The following is a 12,724-nucleotide window of genomic DNA, read 5'->3' as shown; positions in this document are numbered from 1 at the left end:
TAAAATACAGTGGATTTGCATTCAAAGTTAAACACGTATGGTGTTTACATATTCTTCAAAGAGTCGAGGGGAAAATTAGTCACATATGCTTGATGTAAATGTAGTGGAATTTATTGCTGAATTTCAATAAAAGGGAAGTAGGAGGGATTTGTTTCACTTCATGTATCAAGATGAAATTGCGGCGAAAGGGCCTGGTAGCGGAAGATTAAATTATTCCACGACCAAGTTTTGGCGAATAATTTCCGTCTTGTAATGTTCGAACCGCCTGATGTGGATTACGAAATTTTCAAAATGAAATGATCCATTTGCAAACGTTTATGGAGTGTAAAAGGGGCTAAAAAAACCGTCCCTGATTTGGTCGATTGACTCAAAAAGGGGCAAATTTGCATTTTGATTTGGATTTGTTACATGGCGGGAATTATCCGTCGATTTTTAAACGACTGCGTAAGTCGAAGCGCGTCTCGAGCCCAATCACTTTTCATCTCATTTCCATCTCCGATGCTAAATAATGCATGACTTTTTCGACTTGTCCGTCTCATGAATACAAAACCGAAATTAATACATTCATGTTTCATAAAATTAATTTATTTGTAAAAATGAAACCGTTGTAGAACACTTAAATTTGATATTTTCATATTTATTACCAGTAATTTAGGAACATCCTGAATATTTTCACGTATATTCGAAAGAAATCATTATGCTGCGAGGAAAGCTTGAATCAACTAAAAATAATAGCTCGTAATGAATAAATAAATGCAGAACTGCAGTAAAAACAACAAATAAAACTAAAACTAAAAATATGCATCAATATTTAACAGAATGCTTTAATTTATTAATCTTTATGTAAGGTATTGGTTGAGATAAAAAAATCAGTGTCACGAGCGGGATTCGAACCAACGACCTTAGGCTAAATACACTGCTGCTTTGCCACTTGAGCTACCGTGACTTCGATCCACTCGGACACCAACATTCCATCTCAACCCACCTTATGAATTTTCTCTCCGTTTTGCCATTTTTCAATTTTTTTATCTCAACCAATACCTTACATAAAGATTAATTAATCGAAGGAGGTTATTTGGTCAATCGGACCACCATTAATGGATAGAATGGTTTAAGGTTAAATGTATTCTGACTTGCAATTGCGTTCCATAAAAAACTTCATACGTTTTATAAAAGAAAGTGTGAGACAAACATTAAAAAAAGTTAGCCTGCTATTTTATTTTGTTTTAAAAATCTTCGTTGTTTCTAAGAAAAAATCTCGCCTTCTTTCTCATTGCCCCTACAATAACTATTTAAATAAGTATATATTTTTTAAATGTTTATCTCACATTCTTTTTTATCAAACGTATGAAGTTTTTTATTTTAAATTGTGTTAATTTATATTCTGAAGGACAAAAAATTTATTTCTGAATGCATTTGCTGCCCATCAACTCTTGGATAATTTAATTAATTCTCAGGATAGGTCCAGGAATATGGTTTTCCAAATTCCAACTGAAAGTGTCTATTAAAAACGTTGGAAAGCTAATAAAATGTTCAAGTTTTTAACTAGTTTGGCATTTTTATCAAGTAATGTAAGCGAGATTCGGTTTAAAGAAATTGATCCAAAATTGTCAATTCGCAAATTTCATGATGTTTCTTCAGTAATTTTCTTAATAGACTGGCAATTTTTAAAACCAACGTGGACTAATCTAAAAGGAAATTCGGTACTAAATTTAAAAATGGCGTCAAAAGTTTGAAAACGTTACGTAACAGTGTAGAAAATTTACGTTTTATGTAAAGAAACATGTTTTTCTTAAATAAAACCTAAAAAATCCTTACATTTGAACGGATTGAGCTAAAGTCATGAGATTTACGGCATTCTACTACATTTTAAACGTACTATCATGGAAATTTTTAACAAGACGAGATTACCAGTCTGTATAATAATAATATCGTTAAAATAATGTGGGGCGTCGGTGGCCGGAACGGTTTAGACGTTGACACGGCCCTCACCACTTTAAGGAAAAGGTCCCGGGTTCGAATCCAGCGGCCCTGCATTTGGATCCGACATACTTACAAATGAGCTTCTTTTCAAAAACACCGGCACCCCGAGGGTTGTGTAACCTCTGCTGTTGCGAACCCTAAAAAAATCGTTAAAAAACTGGGAAAAAACGTAAACGTTAAAATAATACAAGACTAATAAGAATCTGTTTGATATATATGAAACACAGATTTTCTAATAAAGAGCATGATGACTTTTTCCTTTTGAACTGAAGATGCCCTATTTTTCATTGAAGATATCAATCTATGGGAGAGATAAAGATTTATTGTGCCGTCTTCACCGTTCCTCTACAACGGAGAACCACCGTTTCTTATTGCCAAATATTATATATTATTACCAAAATTCAGAAGGCACCTGGTATAGATAGGCGTGTGTGGCAGGAAAATATCAGTTTTCAACATACAACAGATTTCCAGTGAGACTAATAACCGCATCGATTTTGCTCGTAAATCAAATTACCAAGAAAGAGAGGAAGAAATAGAGAAAAAAGAAAGAAGGAAAGATGCGAGAGAGAGAGAGAGAGAGAGAGGAGAGAGAGAGTTATTCGGTTTGAAAAATTACATCATCAATTTTGTTAGCAATTAAATGTTCAAATTCGATTGGATTCAATATACAGAAACACATTGTTCAACGTAAAAGGATGATGATTATAAACCCTGAATAAATCAAACTTTTTAAGATGTACCAAATAAATAACTAGTAAGTTTAAAACTTAATAATCATTTAATTAATACTAAACTGTTATAAGGGAAGAAATAAAAGCGGAGCGCTCGGCTCTTTAATATTTTCAGCTAAAATAAAGTTAATAGAGTAAATTATCATTGTGATTATATTTCTTTTTTATTTAAATGCAATATTTTTTTTTTATTGCTCAGACAGTTTTATTTACCTAGTGTTCTGACCAAAAACTCAATTACAAAAATACATCAATGGAGCAACATTTATGTTCAAATAAAACGTTTATCTTTTTTATGTTAATTCCATGCTAAAATAACTGTTTTTTATGGGTTTTTTTCCTTTGGTCTTATTGTTGACGCTGTTTGTTAATAACTGTTTGTTTTTTTTTTTTTAAATTATACAGACCTTTTTAATTTATGATAAAATTTACATTATTTGTTTAACGAATTAATCTCAAACTGGTCTTACTGGTACTATTAGTGGAATAGATAAGAAATAAAAACATCATTAATTAATGGTAAGTTTATTACTTTATCTACCGACATATACATTCAAATTAAACAATCGTCCATCAGGGAAGTACTTAATTTTCGGAAAGCTTTGTCAGCCTGGTCTTTTTCTCGTTGGGCTAAAAGCTCTTTTACGACGACATTAGGTTTTCTGGAATTATTTATGCTCTCCTACGTCAGTGTCATCTCCGATTTTCCAGTAAGCTCCATAATTCCAACGATGGCTTGATACATTATATTCATTCGTCTTGGTAATATTTATTTTCCGAAAAAATCATTGGATAGAACCGGATCGATTTTATAGGAAAAGTAGTATTCTGTGCGACTATGATTATTTTATTATTTGATTATGATTATTTATTACATTAGAAATTTGATACAAAAAAAATATTTTCGAATTACAGATATTGAGATAGGCAGATAGACTAATAGATAGATAGATAGATAGGCAGACAGATAGACACGTAGATACATAGATAGACAGATAGATAGATAGAAAATCAGATAGATAGATAGAAAGACAGATAGACACGTAGATACATAGATAGACAGATAGATAGATAGAAAGACAGATAGATAGATATAAAGACAGATAGACACGTAGATAGATAGATAGACATACAGATAGATAGTCAGGTAGATAGATAGATAGATAGATAGACAGATAGAGAGAGAGAGTGAGAGAGAAACATAAACTGATAGAGAGAGATAGGGAAAGGCAAAGAAACATAAAAAAAGAGACGGACAAGAAAATAACTTTAACGGAAAGTGGGTAAAATATAACAGCAGAGTCATAAATGGTAAAAAAAACGGATAAGGAAAACATAATGAAGCAAACATACTGTGAGAATGAGGCAAAGGGATAAAAAAATGATGCGGGCGCGATAAATCTATTTTATTTATAAATATACTACGATATATGATTAGCTGGATGAATTTATAAATAGATTTGATATATAAATACATAAATGCATAGAGAAGTATGTAAGAAAACAAAGGAGAGAATGAAAAGAAAATGTTTTGGGAAAGTACGAAAATAATATGAAAAAGGGGAGAGTGTGAGAGATAGATGCAGAGGGGAGAAAACGGGTAGAAGGAAATAGATTATAAATATGTGTCACCAGTCGAAAATATGTTTTTCTTCAAACTTTAATCAATAGATATTCAAAAAAATATTTTTTGCGTTTTATTTGTTATTATGATATATTTGATCAAATCAATCAAGTTTCCTAACACCAACTATATGATTTAAATTCGCCCTTTACGTGTATATAGTATTACTTCCACGTCTTCCAATTCATTCCAATTTATCTCAGTTTCTGAAAATTTATTCCAAGACCCCTAGGGAGACCATTGTTATTTAGGTTTAATTATCTTCAAACCTGCCGCAATTTAGGAAAGGTGTTGACAAGGCATAATTAATTCCCTTTGCTCGTACTGTTTTAGAACACAATGGTGCAAAATTTAGGAAACGGGCGCGTGCACTTGGGTTTATTAAACGCTTAAAGTTCTGTCACCCCTCGGCAAGGCTTTTTGTTGATTAAATTCAGTTTGCTTTTGATTGCTTGGCCGGTGAATGAAAGAGCAAAGCACATCGGGAGAGCGAAGCCGACCGCAAAGCGAGCCACAACGGGACTTACTTGCCAAGCATGTTCAAAGATAAATTTAGCGGCTAAAGATTGACGCCCCTGTGGTCGACTAACGTTCTCAGTACGATGCAGATGAAAGAGCATACAGTATACTGTACTGAAATGTTAAAATCCAAATTTGTCGAAAAGTATGTAGGTAACTGTAAGAACAACAAAAGTAACTTCTCAGAATCTTATATTCATAACTTTTCGATGAATAAATTATCTACCAAAGACCTAACAATGAGAGTAATATACAGAAAGGTCCATACAATTATATCATTATAGAGAAAACTTTGCTATAGATACTAGGGTGTTGGGGACCGCGGTGGCCGGGTGGTTTTTGCCATGGCAGTGGTTCGAATCCCGGCCGATCCCTAGGCTTTTTCATTGTTAATGACATGAAAACGTGGTTTGAACACTCGTCCAACACAATCAACTGGTAATTAGAGGTTAAGCCATCCTTATGGTTGGAATTACTTAAGTGGTTGTTTGAAAATACATTTTTCTTTCTTGAAAATAAAAATATAAGGAAAATAGAAATAACTTATATACTAAAGTGTGCTGTGTATCGCGAGGGGCTCAGTCCTCAAACAGGTATCTTCTTTTTAAGGCCTTAGACCACTCTAAGGCAACTTTTAACCTAAACGTTCAAGATAATGGTTCTATGAAATTTCCGACTCTTCGAAGGTTACTTAAGCTTAGATGCGAACAAGTGTTCCTCAATTCTATGCCATGGAAGGAAGACGACGGAAACCCAAGAGTTAGGGAAGATATCTTTCGTTTTGTTGCCCAGTGTCCCATACTGTCAGAGCTACGTATCCTGTATCTAGGGTATAAATCGCTTTCCAGGTTGTGCCGTGTATTGCCAGTGTGCGTCCACTTCGTGTCCATCCCGCCGATCTATAGCGTTTACGTGGCAGAACTGTATGCGATTTGACAAGTGCTTTGGATGATCCGAGACGATGGTGCCTCTGCCTACCTAGTCGCCACCGACTCCTTCAGTGCAGGTACTATGGTCCATGACACCCCACTCATATCCCTTCTTACAACAATTATATCCGAATTACTTCCTAAACTTTCCCTATGGTCCCTCCGAGGACCCTCACAGTTCTTCTCTGGAATTCAAATGGATTACTAAAACACAAACTTGAACTAGAACCATTAATAAACGATAGAAATATTGACTTATTACTACTAACAGAAACACACCTGACAGAAACTCAATACTTTTACATAAACGGATACACAACTTACAAAACTTCTCACACAGGACAAAGAGCCAAAGGTGGCACGGCAATCCTAGTCAGAAACACTATTTCCAATCACCTTCATCTCTCTGAAAGCACCGACTCCTATCAACACACCAGGGGGGCCGCGGTAGCCGAGTGGTTAAGGCGTCAGACTCTCGGNAAAAAAGCAATAGTGTACATTACCTCTATTTACAATGCAATATTTCGCACAACCTATTTCCCTATCCAGTGGAAACTATCTTTAATAACTCCAATACCAAAACCACACAAATACCCCAGTGCCCCATCCTCTTATAGATCAATAAGCCTCTTTCCTATTTTATCCAAAATCTTTGTACGTATCCTCCTTAAAAGACTAATTCCTATATTCGACTCTGAAAACGTAATTCCTAATCATCAATTTGGGTTTCTAACTCTCCATTCCACTGTTCAGCAGGGCTGTAGAGTAGTCAACACGATATCTTCGGCTCTAAAAAACAAACAATACTGCTCAGCCGTATTTCTGGACGCTACGGAAGCATTTGACCGAGTATGGCACCGCGGCCTCCTCTATAAGTTAAAATGTATCGCCCTCATTCCTACTACCTTATCGTGAAATCCTTCCTCTCAGATCGATGGTTTAAAGTAAGAATCGGCACCGATTTTTCATTTGTCACACCAATCATAGCTGGCGTTCCACAAGGAAGTATCCTAGGCCCAATCCTCTACACCATCTACACTGCTAACATAACCACACATCCAAACACACAAATCACAACTTACCCGGACAATACCGCAATCTTATCACACTCCAATCCTATCCTAGGAACAGAAGCACTGCAACAACACCTGAACCTTATTACCAACTGGTGCAATCAGTGGCGGATCAGGTTAAGCGAACAAAAAAGCCAACAAGTTACATTTACGCTCAAACGATAAACCTGTCCCCCAGTGCACATTTACAACAAAATAATACCACCATCGAACCAAGTCCGCTACCTTGGGCTTTACTTAGATAGTAGACTTACTTGGAACTCACATACACGATTAAAACGGCAAGAACTTAACAAAAGATATGGACTATTCCGACACTTTCTTGCTTCAAAATCAAAACTAAGCATTCATAACAAACTAACCGCCTACAAAACACTCATCAGACCTATTTGGACCTACGGAGTCGAGCTGAAGGGCTCGGCCAAATCGTCCAATATCCAACAAATTCAGTCGTTTCAATCTAAAGTTCTCCGCCGTATCCTCAATGCTCCCTTCTATGTCACAAATCAAACGATCCATAAAGATCTTAAAATCCCTTTCGTCAAAGATCTTATCCAAACACGATTCTTCACTTTTCACTCTAAACTCTCCCTCCACCCTAACTCACTAGCCCTAACTCTTTCCGCAACATCTCACCCTTACAATCCTCCACGCCGTTTAAAACGACGATGGCCTCGTGACCTTCTATCTAATCCACCGAATTAACTTTAACTCCCCCCAATTAAATAAAAAAGTAAAGAAAAAATAATCAAGTTTCAATTCTACTTTTTCCAACAAAATTTATGACCTGTTCACGCAAATTTAAACTGGCGTCGAGTATTGTTCTTGGATAGCGCATTTAGTAAAATGTGACACAATGTTGACCTAGTATCAAACCTTGGGACACGCCTGTTGGAATAGTAATATAATAAACATATAAATATCTCATTTTCAGGAAACTATGTACAATTGTTAATATATAATTTGGAAAATTATATTCAACAATATCGTCTTGCCACAATACGTCCAAAGAATTTTCCGTAACAAGCGTTCAACACCTTATATTTTTTATTTTTAAAGCTTTCAGAGATGTGGCGGATTTGTTTATACATGTTGATTAGCTAATGGGCATCCTGAGTATTAACATTTTGATCAATTTACTCAAGAAACTGAGTAACTAATAGGACTGAAGCTCGTGTAAGTTATTCAACGTTTAATCAAATCCCTTTCATATATCACGCACTTACAAATAAACTAAATATTGACTTTGGGAAGCTGTAAATGTTCAAATATCGCTAAGAATTTGGATGAAAATATTTTAGAGCAATTTAAAAGATGCAATTTTGATTGAGGCAATTTCTTTTTAATTTACTTAGGGACAATTTTATTTAGGTTTTTCGAAAAGCATTGCAACGCCAACTGATAATAAATAGTCATTTATATTCGATCTAATAATAACAAGATGAAAAGAATGAAATTTATTTACTTAAAAAAAAGGATCATACTAACCCGATTTAGAATATGCAATACGATGGATAACCTTTGCCCAAAGCCTGCATATGTGTCTGGCATGTAGAGCTGTTCAATTCCACTTAATTGTAGAGTGCCATTGTTGGTTCCATATAAAGAGCTCGTTGGAATGCCTGTGTTTAAGCACGGAAGCGAATATTTGGGTCCCTCTACCCTTTTTCCCCCCATTTTTTTAAACAATGTTTTATTATACAACATATATATATTGAGTGTTACATCGAGCCTTAATTAGATTAGTTAGATATGGTTAGAATGTGTAAAGTGGAGGAATATCATCCAAAAAATGGACTGGTTAGGATACACGAAACAAACAGTACTAATAATACTTTTTTAATTATCAGTGTAATGTAAAAATAAATTAATAAACATTATTTTCAAATAGCAGGAGGAATGTTGACCACATGTGCTAAGGGGTTTAAGAGAAATTATATTTTTTAAATATGATTCAAAGCAATGTTTTCTTTATTTCAAATAAACATTCAACTGAGAGAATATTTTTATATTTCCAAGAGAATTTTTGCAGAGAAAAGTTTTCTTCTTATTTTAAACAGGTATTTATGCTAATTAACCTCTTGTATGAAATTAAATCCACTGCTCACTAAATCTCCAACAGCACGAGCTGACAAGCATTCCTAAACCGCCCTCTCGTCTCTTCACAACAACAAGTTGAAAATTAGTCCATTCTACAAAGTAAATGTATACAATTAAACTCAAATAATTAAGAACAGACTAATTGTTTTAAATCGAATATTATTTGAAACCTATTAGAAATAGTTTATGCTTAATCATCATGCAATTTTATCGTTTTAATTATTATAGGTGGTTTTTTAAAATATTTAGTTGTCAATGTATAATGTATTGTATAAATTTAGTTATACATTTATAAAATATATTTAGTTACAAATGTAAAAAATTTTATCATTTCGTAACTATAATTATTAAATCTATATATCACAACTGCTGTTGAAGTTTCTTTTCCTTTCTGCATATACATTCATTTCTCTCTCTCTCTCTCACTCTCTCTCTCTCTCTCTCTCTCTCTCTCTCTTTCTCTCTCTCTATCTATCTATCTATCCAAGGTTCAAAATATTAAAACGTTCGTTCGGAGTCTGAAAGGCTTAAAAATGTACCACACTGACTCTTTTTTTAAAAATAAACTGTTACAAAATATTAATCACTGACGACCACTGTTTTAACCACTGTAAGTAGTGAAGAAATAATGATAACCATGTTGGTCTAAAAATGTAAGAAATATTTCTTCTGTGTATAGGCGTTAACTCACCTGAGGAAGGATTAAAATAAATCCGAACGTATGGATTGAAAGAAAAACTGGTTGTTGTTTTTTTGAGGTGACCTATTATCCCAGCTTCGAGAAGGAAAAATCATAAGTTATGTATCTATCTATGTATCTTTATCTCGCTATCTATCTATCCCTCTCCCCCCTCTCTCTCTCACTCTCACTCACTAATTTTATCTCCCCCCCCCAATTATTCAGACTATTCTTATTTTTTAAATGGTTTTTAATGTATATTTTACGTATTTAGTAATCGTTTAGTTTTAGCATTAAAACCATGGACATGCTCTTTTTCAATTATTCCTAAGTCAATCCATTTTATCTTTCAAAAAATGTGTAAAATTAAAGTTTTTGTTATCTCCGGATTTTAGACTTCGTTGGATTAGTTTGTGTAGTTAAATACGACTTAGACTAAGCGTCACTTGTTTGACTGCAGAGTAAGCCTCAAACAGATCCTGTAAATGTAAGTCGGTTGAAAAAGGATTTGTACAAAATCGTTTTAAAGTCCATAAAGCTGCTCTTCCCCGCATTAGTCGTTTTAACCTAAGCCAGCTTAAAAAACAGTCCTAAATTGATTGACAAATAACGCTTTTTTCTAGATATCCCGGTTGTGTTTACCCAAGTAGCTCTTTGCGCTCTGGGATACCTGGAAATATTTTCAATTTATTTCCGTCGCCAGAGAAAATATGTATGCAGCTAACAAGCTCATGAATGATAAGGAAGACGTGGCGAGCATGCAGGCCGGTTTATTGTAAGTAAACATCTTAAGGAGCCGTTGTGGCTGTTATCAGTATTCGCGGCCCGGCCTCGTTTCAAAATATGAGGATTACCCGAAATAGGCAAGTTTTAAAGATTAATTGACTTCAACCTAATTTTGACCTTTATCGGAAATAAATGTATTTTCTTGACAAACACCAGTAAGATCAATAGCGGTGCATTAAAAACAAATGTAAATAAAACACTACATTTTTCAGTTCAGGGAAAAAATAAAATCCGCTAAAAAAGTTAAGTAATATCAGAACACTTAAATCTATGTGGCAAAGGATGACGATGGACAATTTCTCATGCTCTAATAATGCTCGTTCCTCTAAACATTTGTTTTAACTTGCAATGTTGTGTTATGCAATTGTCAATAATAATTTCAACCTATTTACTTTTGCAAATAAGGGAAGTGTAAGATTAAATACACAAATACTTATCACCAACTGACTTTTTTTTTATCTCAACCAATACCTTACTTAAAAATTAATTAATTGAAAGAAGTTTTTTGGTCAACCGGGCCACGAAATATAATCTTATCACTAACAATCAAAATATTATATCAATGCTTAACATACCGATAACTAGATGAGCAAATGTAAGAAATAAAAATAGAAATCGAAACAGGAAATTTTTGAACGCGCAAAATAATAGTTAGGAACAGAGAAATACAGCCTGTTAAACAAATACATATATTTATATAAATAGAATCGTAGTCGGAATAAATACAGAAATAATGAAGGCAACAGGATTATTTTTTGTGGTATTAAGAAAGAAAGAGAAAGAAAATGAGAGAGAGAAAGAGAGAGAGTGAGAGAGTAGAAGTGAGCAGAGAAACATATAGTGAGAGGCAGAAACAGAATGATAGAAATATAGAAATTGAGCAATAAAGAAAAATATATAGATGGTAAATTAGTACAAACGAAAAATGTAAAGAAAAATAACGAGGAAATCTGAAAAGGTAAACTGAATTATGAAAAAAGGTTGCAAGTGATAAGTCTACTGTATGTAAATATGTAAGCCGTCAAAAACAAAGGAAAAAATGTGTCTCTCACATTATTCGGTACTTTAAAAGAGCGGAAAAATATCTGTTTTAAAATTAAAATGAGGTAATAAGTGACAAAATATTATAACAATATAATAAAACAAGCATTAAACAAAAATGTAATTCAAGTAATTTAACAGACAGATTTTGTCCTAAGCGGAATCATATTTACTGCTTATTCAAATAACATACATATTTGTGCATGATGTTAAAAAATATTTTTCCCCTAAAAAAAATCGATTTTCATAGTTTTTGCTTAGATTCAAAAACATTTTGACACACTGCTCTAACATAGAAATGAGCATTGAACGAAATATAAACAATCCTACCTGACACACCCTGGAATCATTCATGACCAGTGTCTGAAACTCATCAAACAATAGATGGAAGAAACAAATGTTAGTTTTACATACAACCATTGCAATACCGGTAACTAGTTGTAGCAAGGAAACGAGATGTAGAGATTTAGTTTGTTCTGTGTGTTAATGTCAGGTCCAATCACAAAATAAATCTTGATGAAGTAACGCGTAAGATGATACGGAGAAAGTGATTTCGCAATCGATGATCACGCAAGCAAGTCCGATCAAAAATAAAAAAAAATAACGAGGAAGTCTGAAAAGGTAAACTGAACCATAAAAAAATAATAAACAAATAAAAATCCGGCGCAAGCGAAAGAAAGAGGAATGTGATAGAAAAGTGAAAGTGATAAGTCTACTGTATTTAAATATGTAGGCGGTCAAAAACAAAGGAAAAAATGTAAGACAATGATTTGTGAAAGATAAAGAAAGATACACATAATGAGAGAGTGAAAGGATTTAAAAGTTATGGAGAGAAAGTGAGAGAGACCAACCACACTTACAATTAACGAGAAAGAGAGAAATAGGATTGAGAAAGACAGAAAGAGAGAAACAGAGACAATGACAAACAGACAGACAAAAATAGATTGACATGGATTTAGAAAGAGAGTTAAAGAAAAAGAGAAATATAAGAAAATAGCTAAAAAGATAAAGAAATAAAAGAAATAAGGAGAAAATTCCCTTGCAAGAAACAGGGAGAATCATAGAATGATGAAAAGTGACAGTTATATTGTTAAACAGATTAAATTTTTAATGAATACAAATGTAGGCTAGTCAGAAACAAATGAAAAATTGAAAGGATAATGATTTGGAAAAGTTAAAAAACGATGTGCATAAGAGAGAGAGAAAGAGCGAGAGAGAGAGAGAAAGTGAGAGACAGGCAAACAGACATAAAAGTG

Source organism: Cimex lectularius, unplaced genomic scaffold (genome assembly GCF_000648675.2).
Source record: "Cimex lectularius strain Harlan isolate CLEC.00 unplaced genomic scaffold, Clec_2.1 scaffold262, whole genome shotgun sequence".
NCBI lineage: Eukaryota > Metazoa > Arthropoda > Insecta > Hemiptera > Cimicidae > Cimex > Cimex lectularius.
This window is presented reverse-complemented; position numbering follows the sequence as displayed.